The following is a 13,983-nucleotide window of genomic DNA, read 5'->3' as shown; positions in this document are numbered from 1 at the left end:
ACACACACACACACACACACACGCAAAATCACCCCCGATTCTGTCAGCCTACTTTTTTTCTTGAGCATATGAACATTTTATTTTATATATTCATGGGACAATAAGGGAGAGTAAGATCTGTTGATCTCTGTGCTATGGCATCGATTATCTCATATAGTTTTGTATAGTATTAGAAGATACTGGAAATTTTCTCCTTTTACAGGTTTTCAAAAAATTTGAAGATACTTCTGTTCATAGAATATGCTGGTTTTCTTTATGGCTACGGAACTTGGGATAAAGGTCTTATCAGCACAGTTTATTTAAAGGGAAATGAAACCAAGAGCCCTTTTGCAAGACATGTCTGACTTCTGCTTACAGTGTGATAAATAGTGCAAGCCTGATAGTGAAACTTTAGTAAAGCCCATTATTAGTTTGCTCACACTGTAGAACTATCTTGGCAACTTCCAATTCAAAGACCAAAATAATGGCATTTGATACAAAACTATCAATGATTTTTAGGTTTTTTTTTTATTATTTGCCTGAAACTTTTCCTGTTCCTGTAGACCTCCCTGTGGTTATACTTGTATGGACACTCGATTCCAGGAATTAGCAAAGTCTTATATTTAATTCTGGTAGTTTTATATAGCTATCGTCAGGGCCCTGAGTGCACTGACAGGATCTACAATGATTTTATTTCTTCACCTAGGGGTTTAGCTGCTTGTGCTCAAGACCAGATCTGATATTATGCAACTGTGTAACCTGGATGAGGGTGATGTGGAGAGATTCATGTGGAACAACAGCTCTGAGAGGCTTTGTCAGGCCTTCCCCACTGTGCGTGGTAACCACATTTAAGCTCACACCTTATCCTCCGTCCTTTTGTGACCTGGGCTGTAGGCATATGTGTGCCTGGCCACATAGCTTCCTCATCTTCTGACCTGAATTTTTGTTTGATTTGAGACATCATTATGGACTTGTATGATGAATCTGACTTTTGGATGACACGGTTACTGTCACTGGACCTGCTCTGCTCTTCTTGCTTGGGACTGAGCTTCTTGCTGGTGAAGATACTGCCTCTGCCTGCTCTGCTTCACCCCCTTCTCCTGACTCGCAGTCTTTGTGGTGCAGCCCATTCTTGCTGCTCCCTGACAACTGCTACCATAAATCAATATTGTGAAAGAACAGTTCTATACCTCTTTCACATCTGATTTGTTGAGGTGTTACAAAAATAATGTCTTGCCCTAAAAAAGGGCTCACTGAAACCCAGATCATGTTCTTGATAATTTTTTAATGTCATCATCTGGTAAATATGACTGATAAAATCAAGGCTTGCTTACTTCTTAACTCCAATGATTTCCCCAAGGAACTAATTTTTACAGTGTTTGGACACCTATTCTTGCTCTCTACTACTCGGCACCAAAATACTGTCCTCTAGTTTTGGGTATATTTGGTTTTTTATGCAGTGGACTGACTGCATACAAACTGACTAGCTCAATCTGGCCATCCACATCAAATCAGAAATTCTACTACTAACACCTGTGCTATACCTGCAGGGGCTGAAGAAAATGACATCATGAACACTTTATGTGAGTATACATCTGCCCAGATGTTGAAACGTGCTTGTCTGTCTAAGAGAAAAATTCAAACCTTCTTTTTTTGTATGAAATTTCAACCTTCTCTATCATCTTCACCTTGTCTTCTCAATGGCATCCTAGAGAATTAGAAAATTGTCCCAGTTACCCTTGAATAATTGTTATGTTTGAAAGTGAATAGTTTGGCAGCTAGTGATTTGTTCTTCCTTGTGTTTTTCCTCTATCAAGATTTGTGCTCCGTCAGCAGACACACATGAAAAGGTTTAGAATGATCTGAATTATGGCTATCAGTTCTGATTTATATTTTAAAAGATTATTTCTCAGGTCAACTTTTGCTTTTTAACTTATTTATTACCTGCTGAATCTTAATTCAGTAAAGTAATATGTATTAAACCATTCAGGGATCAGGATCTATAATAATGAAAAACTATCCCAGGAAATCTCTGTTATGGTCCTTCTAAAGGCAGTCAGAAACCCTAAAACGATTTCAAAAAGTAGATAAAATGAAATCTTCACATCCTTCAATGAGATTTTTAAAATTAGTTTGGACGATTTGTGAAACACAAATCTTTTTTTTGTTTGTTTTTCTTGTAAAAGTTATAGTCCTAAACTACTTAGGCAACTGTAACTCTTGCTCACGCTAAAGCACTGTACAATCAATATTGTTGATTCAATGTAGTATTATTGTTGCATTATAGTATGTATTGTTGTTATATTGTTGAATCAATATAGTTGACCAGTGAAATCTGAGGGAACTATTTGACATCTGCATTACAGATTACTGTTGAGGTACAATATTACCCTATTTATTCTAACAAGATAAGGTTTACAGTTCCCAAATCCAGTGTGACAATCTTTAGAAATGTTAATATTCTGTGAAGATTTCTATAATCTGGGGAATATTTCAGTTTGTATGTTTTTGGTGTTTTTAAAACAGACAGATTTCTGTGAAGCAGAAAGATGTCATAGGGGAAGTAAAACCACATAAATGTCTAGGCTTTAAGAAATTGTTAAAAGCTCTTCCTGGGACACTTCCACCCCTACTGTGAGATCAAATCTGCCAGCAACAGGTACAGTGTTGCCCTCCTAGAGGCTCCTGTCTAGCAGGGCAGGCTGCCAGCTGGAGAGATATTGTGGGAAACCCCTGGTGAGCAAGTGCAGTGTTTTATAATATCCTTCTAGCTGGCAGCTTGCCTAGGATGGTATTTCTGTGCACTCTTCAAAACACTTTAAGAAGTTTATTAAGATTGCAGGCAGCAACCATGGCAACTGGTAGGAACTATATTTCTCAAATTCACCAGAAAAGCGTATATACAAATACATAAGTGTGTATTGTGGGAAGGTACAGGTCAATCCAATACGCTTTTGTAATTTCAATATATATTGAATAAGGTGGCACCTAGAGTCTGAGCACTACAGCCTAATCCAGGTGGGAAGACTTTTGGAATAAAGCTTTACACTGATATTTTTGTACATGTTTGTCTGTACCAGGTGATATGTTTCATGGTGCTGAAACATACTGTTATGTAGTAGTCATACATACAAACTGTAAGAGGGTCAGTTAACACTTAACAATGAACCATACTTAATTACTTAATGGAGTAACTTTAGCATGTGGATAATTAATATCCTTAGAGGTAAGCACATATAAGTTTTGTTGGTTGTGGTGTGGTGGGGTTTTTTTTGTTTGTTTTTTTTTTAATTGCTATTTTCAGTGACATTTATAGAAAAAAAATCAAAAACCAAAATCAAAAAACAAAAAACAAATCAAACCAAAAATCTAATCAAACACAGAAAAAGGAAAAGAAAGAGCAGCCCACTTTAAGCATGTAAAAATAGAAAAAAATTCTCACATAAATCACAACTTTCAAATCAGTATTTTTTTTACCATTTTTCTACCATCACAGTTTTAAAATCTACTTTCTTGAAAAAATTCCGTTTTGAGTAGTCAGTAGCCTGGCTAATGCTGTTTGTTTAAAAACTTTGTGTAGGTGAACTAGAGAAAAAAGGAATGAGTTATTTTGAGGTAATATGATTGCAGTCCCATTCTTAATGATGATCCACTTGTATAATTTAGTTTTCATTTTTATTTTTTGTAATATTTGTAGTACCCTCTAGTACACTGGCAAATAAGTATTCTTTATACAAGCAGTGAAGAATTTGTTTTAAGATTTTACCCTTCCCCTCACCACTTATAGAAAAATTCAGTTTCATTTGCTCTATTGATGTCCTAAACAAGAGGGGAGATAAGGATACTTTTACCTACAGTCAGATGTAATTAGACTGAGAAATTCTAGGACTACCTACATCCTAGTATAGACTCAGACTAACTACAGAACAATGTTAATGTTTTCTATGGTTCATTCACTGCCTTATATATCCTTGGAAATAAGGGTACAGTGCTGTACATCACAGCCACACGCTGAGTGTTAGGGCAAGGCCAAATGCAAATATTTTATCCTGATCAGAAATTTCAAAGCTGAATATTTACCTTTTGTTCTCAGAAAGCCATTTCTGCCTGTGCAGATTTATTCTGGACTGTTTATATTCTGTAGACTGTCATGGTAGAGAAAAAGGTCTCTGTATAAGGAGATTTAGGTTCCAAGAGTTTTATACTAGAAACACCAAATGGTTTAAATATATTTTAAACATCTTGCTTTCAAGTAGTCCTAGTGCAGGGAAAACTATTCTAGAAAACAGAAAATAAATCGTTGCCCTGTGATAGATGGCTCAGAATTGAAAAAGTCATGGCTTTTGAGACTTAAGTACAAAGTCTGCTACCTGTTAAAAAAAAAAAAAAAAAAAGTAGAAAACCCAAAATGTTCTGATAACACCAAAGTGATGGCTGTATTTGGAGTGTGGTTGATAATATGTTTCTGTTTTAATTAACAAGAATTGTTTATGATATAGAGTAGGCATTGACAAATGCAAGTGAACTAAAAGCAGGTGAAATTATCTCTATAAAAAATAATCGACAAAACCCAATCAAACAATAGAAGAGTAACTGACATTAACAAGTAAAAAGTTTAACAGTAGCAAGAACAATACATTGGACAAGAGTTTCTAGTCTTCTGTAACTCATTGTCTTCTGTCCCTGATTCCCACATGAGTTTTAGTTCATCAGCATTTCTTATAATGATTTTACAGTCTTGTTGCATCTGAAACAAGTATCACTTGGGGACAGATTACTCATTTCTTTGGCTTGTGTACTCATTCATAACATTGCAAAATGGGTTAAAGGTGTTACCCCCTCTGACTTGTTGGGCAAATATGAAGTGGGTCTTACAGTTATTCGAATCAGGCGAGTGGTGGGAAAGGGAGAAAACTCACGTAAGATGTTGTACAGATAACCCTTTCAGAAAACTTTCCATTGATTCTAACAATCCATTGTGAGAGACTGAAATGTCAAATGACAGTCTCAAAGCTTGCTTGTGTCTGTGCAAACATCAAGGACAAGCTGTGGTTTTTGGATTAGTCTAAGTAATGTCACCCAAGGAAACAAGACTATATCGAAGGGTTCACACCCCCACACTCCCTTGCAGTTGCATCGTCAGACTCCTTAGATAAATTCCAGAGGGGGAGACATGGACTGAGCAAACCCAAATGTTTATCACTGTCTCCACTGTGTAGCCATTTGTGACTCTATTGTGTACACCAGGCACCATGCATGCATTGCTACTGGACTGATAAGAGGTGAGCGTTTCTGCCCCAGAAGTCTGTGCAGCAAAAAACCTGTGGAACCAGAGAAAAGGAACCCTAAAGGTCAGCAGATATGCTAATCAGCAGATATGATGAACTTAAAAAGGCAACAGAAAACTTTGCTGCCTGTGCACCCACCACCGAAGAACTGAAGACAGGACCAACAGGATGCTGCTAGATCCATGGTGGTGACTATTCTTGTGACTCTATCCCGCATGCTTGCTTTATTTCTGTTTTTTTCCTTCCATTCTGTCCTATTAGTACCACTCTTCAGTCTTAATAATAAAAAACCTGGTTTGGATATACGGCATTTGACCTCATTTGTGTCTTAATCGTGCTCTTGGGATCATATTGAAACCTCCCCTGACATTGGATCAGGACAGCCATTGAGAAAATAATTTTATGTCTACTTACATGTTTATGAATATTAACCAAACCCTACAGTTTTGCTAATCTTTTTATAATAACATTGAACTCCTGTTTGTAGCTGTGTGATAAAACCACTCCGAGCTTTTAAAATAAAGTAAGAATATATATCCAGGCATTAGGAACAGGTGTATGGTGAACTAATTATTGAAAAACATATCCTTTGTTTTCTTGGATAAAAGTTTTATTTGATATCAGGATTTCTACAATAAAGTTATACTTTGTTATGGAGAAAAGAGACAGATGATGACTAAAATTAATGAAAAAAAAATAAAACACCAACTTAGAGTTTTAAGTAACACATTATCAAAAATGGTATACAAAGATATTCAGAAGTCTTGAAGACATGGGGATGATTTTAGCTTTGCTAGATTCCTCACCTGTGGACAAATATTCTGTATCTTGAACATGTGGAGAGGATGAGGCATGCGTTAGCTGAGTTACTCATGCAAGGTCATACAAGGAAAGTATGATGAAACAAGAAAAGGATCTAGGTTTTCTGTGATATAGGCAGTAAGCAACCTTCCTATTTGCTGAAAATGAAGAAACCTTCATCCAGCAATTTTTTTTGCTTCTTTAGACTTTTCCTTTCCACAAGTTTCTCCTAGTTATCTGATTGGGGCATCAATACAAGCAATTCTCTGAAAGGAAGGAAATTATATGGAATATATTCCTCTTACCAGATTCTTAAATTAATAACTTGGACCTTATATGAGTCAGCACCCTATTCAGCCCTGTCAGAAGCTTGTTCTGCATGTTGCAGTGCTGTTAGAGCAACTGAGATTTAGCACTTTAGATTTCGTCTCAGGAATTTGTAAGACTTGGGGACACCCCCAACTAAACACTTCCAATATTTGATGTTAGTTTCCAGTCCTTCTGAATCTGTTTGTGTTTATAGCTAAACTGATATTCAGTACTAAGGGCTGGAATGTTCCAGGTGGGCAGTATTAACATTGCTTTGCTCAGAAATGTCATCTTGAGAAAAGTCTTTTACAACTGATAATAGTTCTCTTATTCATTTTTAAAATGTTTTTATGTAAAATAAATGACAACACTACCAGATTATCCACTCGGGAAACAAATTACATATGGCTTGTAGTGGAATATCAGCTCATTATATATGAAGAGAATATGCCTTAATGTTAAGTAAGTATCATTACAGCAGCTTGAAGATTGTCATTATTGACAACACCTTCCACCTTCCTTATGGTAATATTTTACACAATTTAAATATATTAAGGGTCAGATGTAGTCACTGGCTCAAACAGCAAAGATACCTCTAGGTATATACCTTCAGTATAAGAAATATTTCTGGTTCTTGGCTGGATTTTACACAGCAAGCCACTGCAACAGCAGGGTTTTCTTTGCAGCTCCTGTGATCGTGCTGACTTGTTATAAGCCAGCATTTGCTAGTAATGGACTCTTACATAGGCTTTGGGGTGAGATGCAGTCTTCTTTAACTAAGCCCATGGCTGAAGAAGCAAGTCATTGTTGAGACACATCAATCACGTAACTCTGATCATATTCTTGTTAATTATGAAGCTTCTGTCCAGTTAGGTGTGAGACAAGATCCTCTGTGTTTCTCCCATTTTCCCCACTCTTTATAGAGCAATTAACCTAAAATGTTAGAATATACGAGAAAAAATTATTGTATCAGCAGAGGCAATAATTAACAAGCTTAGCTGTAGTAAAGACTGTATGTACTGAAGAAAAAAGCTTTGCACAAACGGATGCAGGGCAAGGTGCTGCAAAACTGAAGTAAGAAAAACAAATGATGATATTAATCTAGAGAAATAAAGTTTACAGGTCTCAAGTATAAGAAAAGGTAACTAAAAAAATTTGTTACTTTTTGCTCTGTACAATAAGCTGGCAAAATTCAGTGAACCATTTAAAGCTGTGCTAACAAAAAGTCATTGAAAATGGTGTAAGAAACATGTCTAGCTGTCTACAAAACAAGAAAAACTGAAAAAAAATAGATTGATTGTTATGCCCTACTAGCACGGAGACCAGACAGAATGGCACTGACTCCATACATAGTTAATACAACTGCATGAAAAACAGAGGTTTTGTCACTAGAGCTGACATCATGCCATGAGCAGAGGGTAAACCAAAAAATTTTTATCACTCATGCATAGCCTTGGGAACATTCCAGCACTCTGAATTCCCCTGCACTTACCAATCTGATGACCCTAGAGACCTAATTCTAAAGTTGGATCTGCTTTCCAGAGAATCACTTCCTCCTCCCAAACTGCATAGATACCCAGATCAGAAAATTCAAGTCTCATGTCTATAAATGAGTTAAATCTAGCCTGCTGAGTTCAGAATTAATGTTTTATAGTTTTGGCAATAAGATATCCACAGCTTTTTTATAGATATAATTATCCAGAAAAGGACTAACATTTAACTTTAAAACATGACTTTTTAAAATACCATAAACATACGTTAAGTACATTTATACTCGTAATAGTCACAGCATATGGAGTAATTTATATTTTGAAGTGTTTTAATGATTCTGCATAACATTTTAAAAATGTTTCTTTACTTCTAGATTGTGACATGAATTTACATCAACATGAGTTTGGTGCGCCATGCATACAGAGGATAGAATTGCTAATGAAGAATGTGCTTCACAGTAAGTAAATACCAACTTTTTCATAAGGATTTTCATATATGCAGACGTTTTCTTGAGCACATACAGTCTGGCTACATCCAATTACACAAATAATTCTTTCTAACAAGTCTTACTGGTGTTCTAAACCTGAAAAATATATATAGCAACATGAAATTCAAGCTTATCTGCCCCACCCTGCTCTGCAATCACTCTTTCATCTGTGTAATTGTTAGAAGAAAAAAAAAAAAAATCAGTGTGAAGGAATACATTTCCTAAACAAACTGACAATAACCCAAACGTCAAACTCTCTCACCTCCTCTTCAGGAGTGTTAAACTCTTGAACATTTTTACTTAATCTTTTTTGTACTGTGATCTGTGATGAGAACAGAATTTGGACAAGTTCATGTAAAAACTGCTGGAAACAATACAGTGAGATGAGTTCTAACTAACTGCAATTACAATTATGTTACTTATGAACATATTACTATTATGTTCATATTTATATGAAAAAAAAACATGCTTTTTTGGTTGTTTACTCTGAGTTTTTTTCATTATAATAATAATAATGATCATTTACTTCCTTTTAAAACCAAGTTTGGGATGTTGAGAGCTATTGGAGACCATTAAGGATTTTTTTGAGCCTAGATTTTATTTATCTAGTATGATAAAGGCAATCATCTGAGCCTAGTGTTTCCATCTTAATCTCATAATGACCTTTCTTCACTTGTATGTAGAAAAATACATTTTATTGAGTCCTATAAACTAGATAAGACATGTGGAAAGTGTGAGAGACTGAAATGTCCTATGACTGTCTCAGAGCTTGCTTGTGTCTGTGCAAACCTCCAAGAGAAGCTGCTGCGGCCTGTGAATTGGTCTGGGGGATGCTGCCCAGAGAAGGGGGAGTGTATTGAAGGATGCACCCCCCACTTCTTTGCAGTTGCATTGTCCGGACTCTTCAGACAAGCCTCAAAGGGGCAGAGGAGTGCTGAGCTGGCCCATCCTGCAGCCGATTGTGGCTCTATTGTGTAGGCCAGACCCCGTGCCTGCATTGCCAATGGACTGACCAGAGGCAAACCTTCCTGCCCTTGACGCAGGATGCAACAAAAAAAAAAAAAAAAAAAAAAAAAAGTGAACAGATATGCTGATCAGCTTTACTATGAATTTAAAAAGGCAGCTGAAAATCTTGCTCTTGGTGCATCTACCATTGAGGCTGGATCTATGTGCACCCACCACCGAAGAACTGAAGACTGAGGACCAACGGGACGCCGCTGGATCCATGGTGGTGACTATTCTTGCAGCCCTATGCCACATCCTTGCTTTATTTCTGCCTTTTCCTTTCATTCTGTCCTACCACTACCCCTCTTCACCTTTTTAATAATAAAAACCTGTTTTGCGTATATGGCATTTGACCTTGTTTGTGTCTTAATCTCGCTCCTGGGATCGTATCAAAACCTCCCCCGACATTGGATTGGGACAGAAAGGAAGAGGAATTTTTAGAAGAGGTTATATGTTTGGCAAATTCAATTACTTATGCAGAACTTTTTAACATCTGAAGCATTCTGAAATCATGAGTTATCACTGTAGTCATTCTGCTATTATCTACGTGGTTTTTTATTTCTGCATTTAGGGTAGAACTTCTTCTCTTTCCTTCCTCTTTTCCCTCTACTTTGCTTCCATTTTTTGATGGAATAAGACCTATGATAGATTAGAAATCACAGTCTGTAGCATCAGTACTATCATAAGCATGAAAGATTATGACTTACTAAAATCTGAACTGTTACATAAAATGAATGAGTAAATATTTTTAAGTCAATCCTTAAAACCTAACTAATTCATATGTATGATTCTGTAACCACTTTCCTAAATTTAACTTTAATTTAACTATCTATGTTTATTGGAATAGCTTAACAGATCAGAATTTGGCCATCTGAATTTATATATTCATTATATAAGTTAGTGGAAGATGATTGGAGCTACAGCAATGTATTCTGCTGTTTACTATTACTTTTTTCTTTGATTTGATGACATTCAGAGAAACTGCAAGATTTGATTATCATTAATGACCAAGAAAAGGAGTTGAAGATGATAGGAAGAAACAGGCTGTAGCTTGCTTTACTGGTTCAGAGTCCCTTCTGTGTTTTTTTGTGCTTGGAGGGATTTTTGTACATATTTATAATTAATTGTTCAGTATCTCATGTACTACATAAGCATTTCTATAAGAAGATACACAGAATGTAATAAATATCAGGTTGGTAGTTGGGCCCTAACTAAGCTAGATGGCTTGGACACCTAAATGGAGCATTTACTCTACTGTATTTTTTTTTTCTGAACATCAAGCAACAACAGCTTATACTTTTTTAGATATGTTACACTGAATGTTTAAATATGTTGGGTATTTTTTTTATAATTAACTACTTTGGGTACTTATCAGCAATAATGCTTCATCATCTAATCCTTTGAGGTACATAACTGGTGTAAGGATAAAACCAGTAATGCTTAGATTGAACTTTATTCTAAATAAGAACTGTTTCCACGAGCTTTATACTGCTCAGTTATGTATGTGGCAGCATGAGGTGTTCTGATGCAATTAATGCATTAGAACTTGATGTCGTTCATAACTGCTTGAGGATAATGCATGCGCGTCCTTACAAAATTATTCCCAGGAGAAAATAACAATTAAAAACTGAATTAGAATTTGAAGAATACTTGTGTAATTTCACTTTGTATTTAAAAAAAAAAAAAATCATACTGAAATGTTTCAAATAAAGAGATTCTTATAATTTTGTATTAAAATTCCAATATTTCATTTATTGATGTCTAAAAATCCAGCATTCTTTCAAGAACAGTGTGAAATTGAGTCACCTTCTTTGGCAGTTGTGTACACAAAATGTTCTACTGCAGCTTTGTTTATTCTTGATTTTGCTATTCAGTTTATAGCCAGAACTTGTAAAAATCATCTACTTTCTCCCTTTTAGAAGATCTTTATAAGTGAAAGCAATTTGCCTACTCTGTTGTGTTTTTTGTTTTTTGTTTTTTGTTTTTTTTTTCCCCATTAAACCAGCAAATGCAATGTAAGTAGACGCCTACTACCAGAAATAGAAAACAGAAAAAAGGGCATTCAGCTCCAAAAATGCTTTTTTTCCTGTAACGTGAAGTTTTCTTAGACATGTTTCAAGCATCAGCAAACTTCTGTAATATATAAAATGACAATGTGTATATATACAAAAATAATAATTTAGATGTATAAAATTAATATCAGTAAATGCTTGCCACTAAGCTTTTTCCATTCATTCTTTTTAGACATTTTTATGATTGCATCATGCCCTCTATTTAAACTGTAAGAACATGTGATACGTTGTCCCAATCCAATATCAGGGAGGGTTCTTAAATGATTCCGAGAGAGATTAAGACACAAATGAGGTCAGATGCCATACAACCTTGTAAGCTTTATTTCCTGTAACAACTGATAATAGTGATAGGACAGAGAGAAGAAGAAAGAAAAAGTCAGAATATCTAAGCAAGCAAACAAAAGAGATGTAGCAAGATCAGTTGTTGGAGGCTCTCAAATAAACACCAACCACCAAAAATAAAAAATTATTTTTAACAAAATTAACTAGCTCTCCATAAATTATAGGTTTAAAAGTCTGTGAGAGGAGAACAGAATAGCTTTCCAGGGTTTAAGGGCAACCCAAACCACAGAACAAAGCCCCACTCCCTGGGATTTTATGGCAACCCAAGACGCTCTGTCACTCACCTGACCAGTGAGGGCTCTCAACCTGGAGGACCTGCTCAGGGCAGGGTCCCGACCCAAGGCACCTCGAGGAGGCTCCTTGGGCAGCGTCCTGACCCAAGGGGAGAGTCCTCGCCCGCAGCTGCTGCTCCAGGGGACGAGCTCCCGATGGCTCCCCCAGGGGACTCCATTGATCCCCAGGCCCGACCTGACCTGTGGTCAATAGCGGCTCCCGTTGGGCAAAGGCCCCAACCGCCGCGAGGCCCCGAGGACAAAGGCAGCCCCGAGCTTCTGCACTTCAGCAGCCAAGAAGCTCTGCTCTCCTTGGGCGGGTGCACCTGCTGCATTAGTTACCACCACCACCACCAATTCAGCAGCATTCAATTGGTTTGATCTTGGTGCATGTGGGGTCCCTGTAGGTGACAGGGAATTCTTCAAGAGAAGTGTACACAGTCCTTTTATCATCCTAGTTCCCACAACCAGTCTGCCTATTTCCACGGAGCTCATTATCATATTTGCTGCCCCATGTTCCTCCATGTGAACGTGCCCAGGTGTACTGGAGGGGCGGTCGGCCAGTGACATCTTTAGCCTCTGCACATCCTGCTCATCCTCTGGCCCTGTGTACACGCAGCTTGGTAGATGTTATGAAAGAGGTAGTTGTTCCAGCTCTGGGAAGACACTGTGGGTTTTTCGGGGATATTTTTGTCCTCTTCAGGGCTTGCTTCTTCATGGCAAAGGGATGTTGAGGCCCAGTTTAGGCAGTGGTGCAGTGCTGAAAGAGGCAGTTGACATGGTCCAACAGTCTTACACCACCCTGAGGCTCAGGAGGTGGTAAAAGAGCAAAAGCAGTGCCGAGAAAAAAACGCTGACACAGTCCGTTACATCTGCAGATGATATCCAGCTACCTATCTTTTACTTCAGGCAGCCTATCCTTTACCATCTGAATGACACGATATCTGGATAGAGTAGGAAGATGACTTAAATGGAGTAAAAATATAAAAAGTGATAAAAAGGGGATTTCACTTTTAGAAAGCTGTCAATACTACTTCACTATTGAACTAGGATATCTAATCACAGATCATTAAGTTAGTGAAAACCTCAAGGTCACCCTTGTCTTATTCCTTATCTCCCTACAATTTCCTTTTGTATTAAGGAATTTAAAAGGGACATATGAAAGGTTAATAGAGCAAGGCAACAGATAACTGGGTTAATCGGAGCAGAAACTGTGAAGGTCTGAGAAGATGAGAAGCTTTTTAGACGTATGAGGTATTAGCAGGTGACTGACAACCTTTACTCACCTTAAAGTCAGGACTAGTATGCTTAGATTTTGCCTTTTCCAGATATGTTTGCTAGTTTGGGAGGATTTGGTGCTGAGTATGACTCATACTGTTCTTCAACAAATATGAGAGAGCTCACTTGACAGAAATCTTTAGTGTAGCAGCAGTTAAGTTGGACAACAGGAGAAAGTGCTGAGGTTTCCAAAAGACTACAGGTACAGTTTTCTCTTCTCGGAGTCTATTTTCAACTTTCCAGAAAAATGCTGTGACACGGAGTTTCGATCACAGACAAGAAGTGGAATTTTTCTAATTTCCACTATACAGATGGTGATAACACAAGCTCTCCAGAATGTTATTACATGCTGTTTAAGAAGATCTGTGTTCTCTGAGAAAATATGGATTTCAACCAACTATACTAGAATATAATCAGATAAATCCAGATATCACATAAAGTGTCCCAGAAAAATGTCTAGGACGCATTATCGTACTATTATATACTCTTAAAAATGTAATCTCATTAGTGGTTGAGGTAAATTTCAGGTACAGCATGAGTCCAAACAGTCCAAACAAAATGCTTTCTGGTAGCTTGTTTTCAAGTAATATGGTATCCAGTTATTTATAGGATTCCATCATGTTTAAGAGCACCTTCTTTGCAAATGTCTTCTGAATGAT

This window comes from Athene cunicularia, assembly GCF_003259725.1.
Source record: "Athene cunicularia isolate RWA chromosome 4 unlocalized genomic scaffold, athCun1 chr4_part1, whole genome shotgun sequence".
NCBI lineage: Eukaryota > Metazoa > Chordata > Aves > Strigiformes > Strigidae > Athene > Athene cunicularia.
This window is presented reverse-complemented; position numbering follows the sequence as displayed.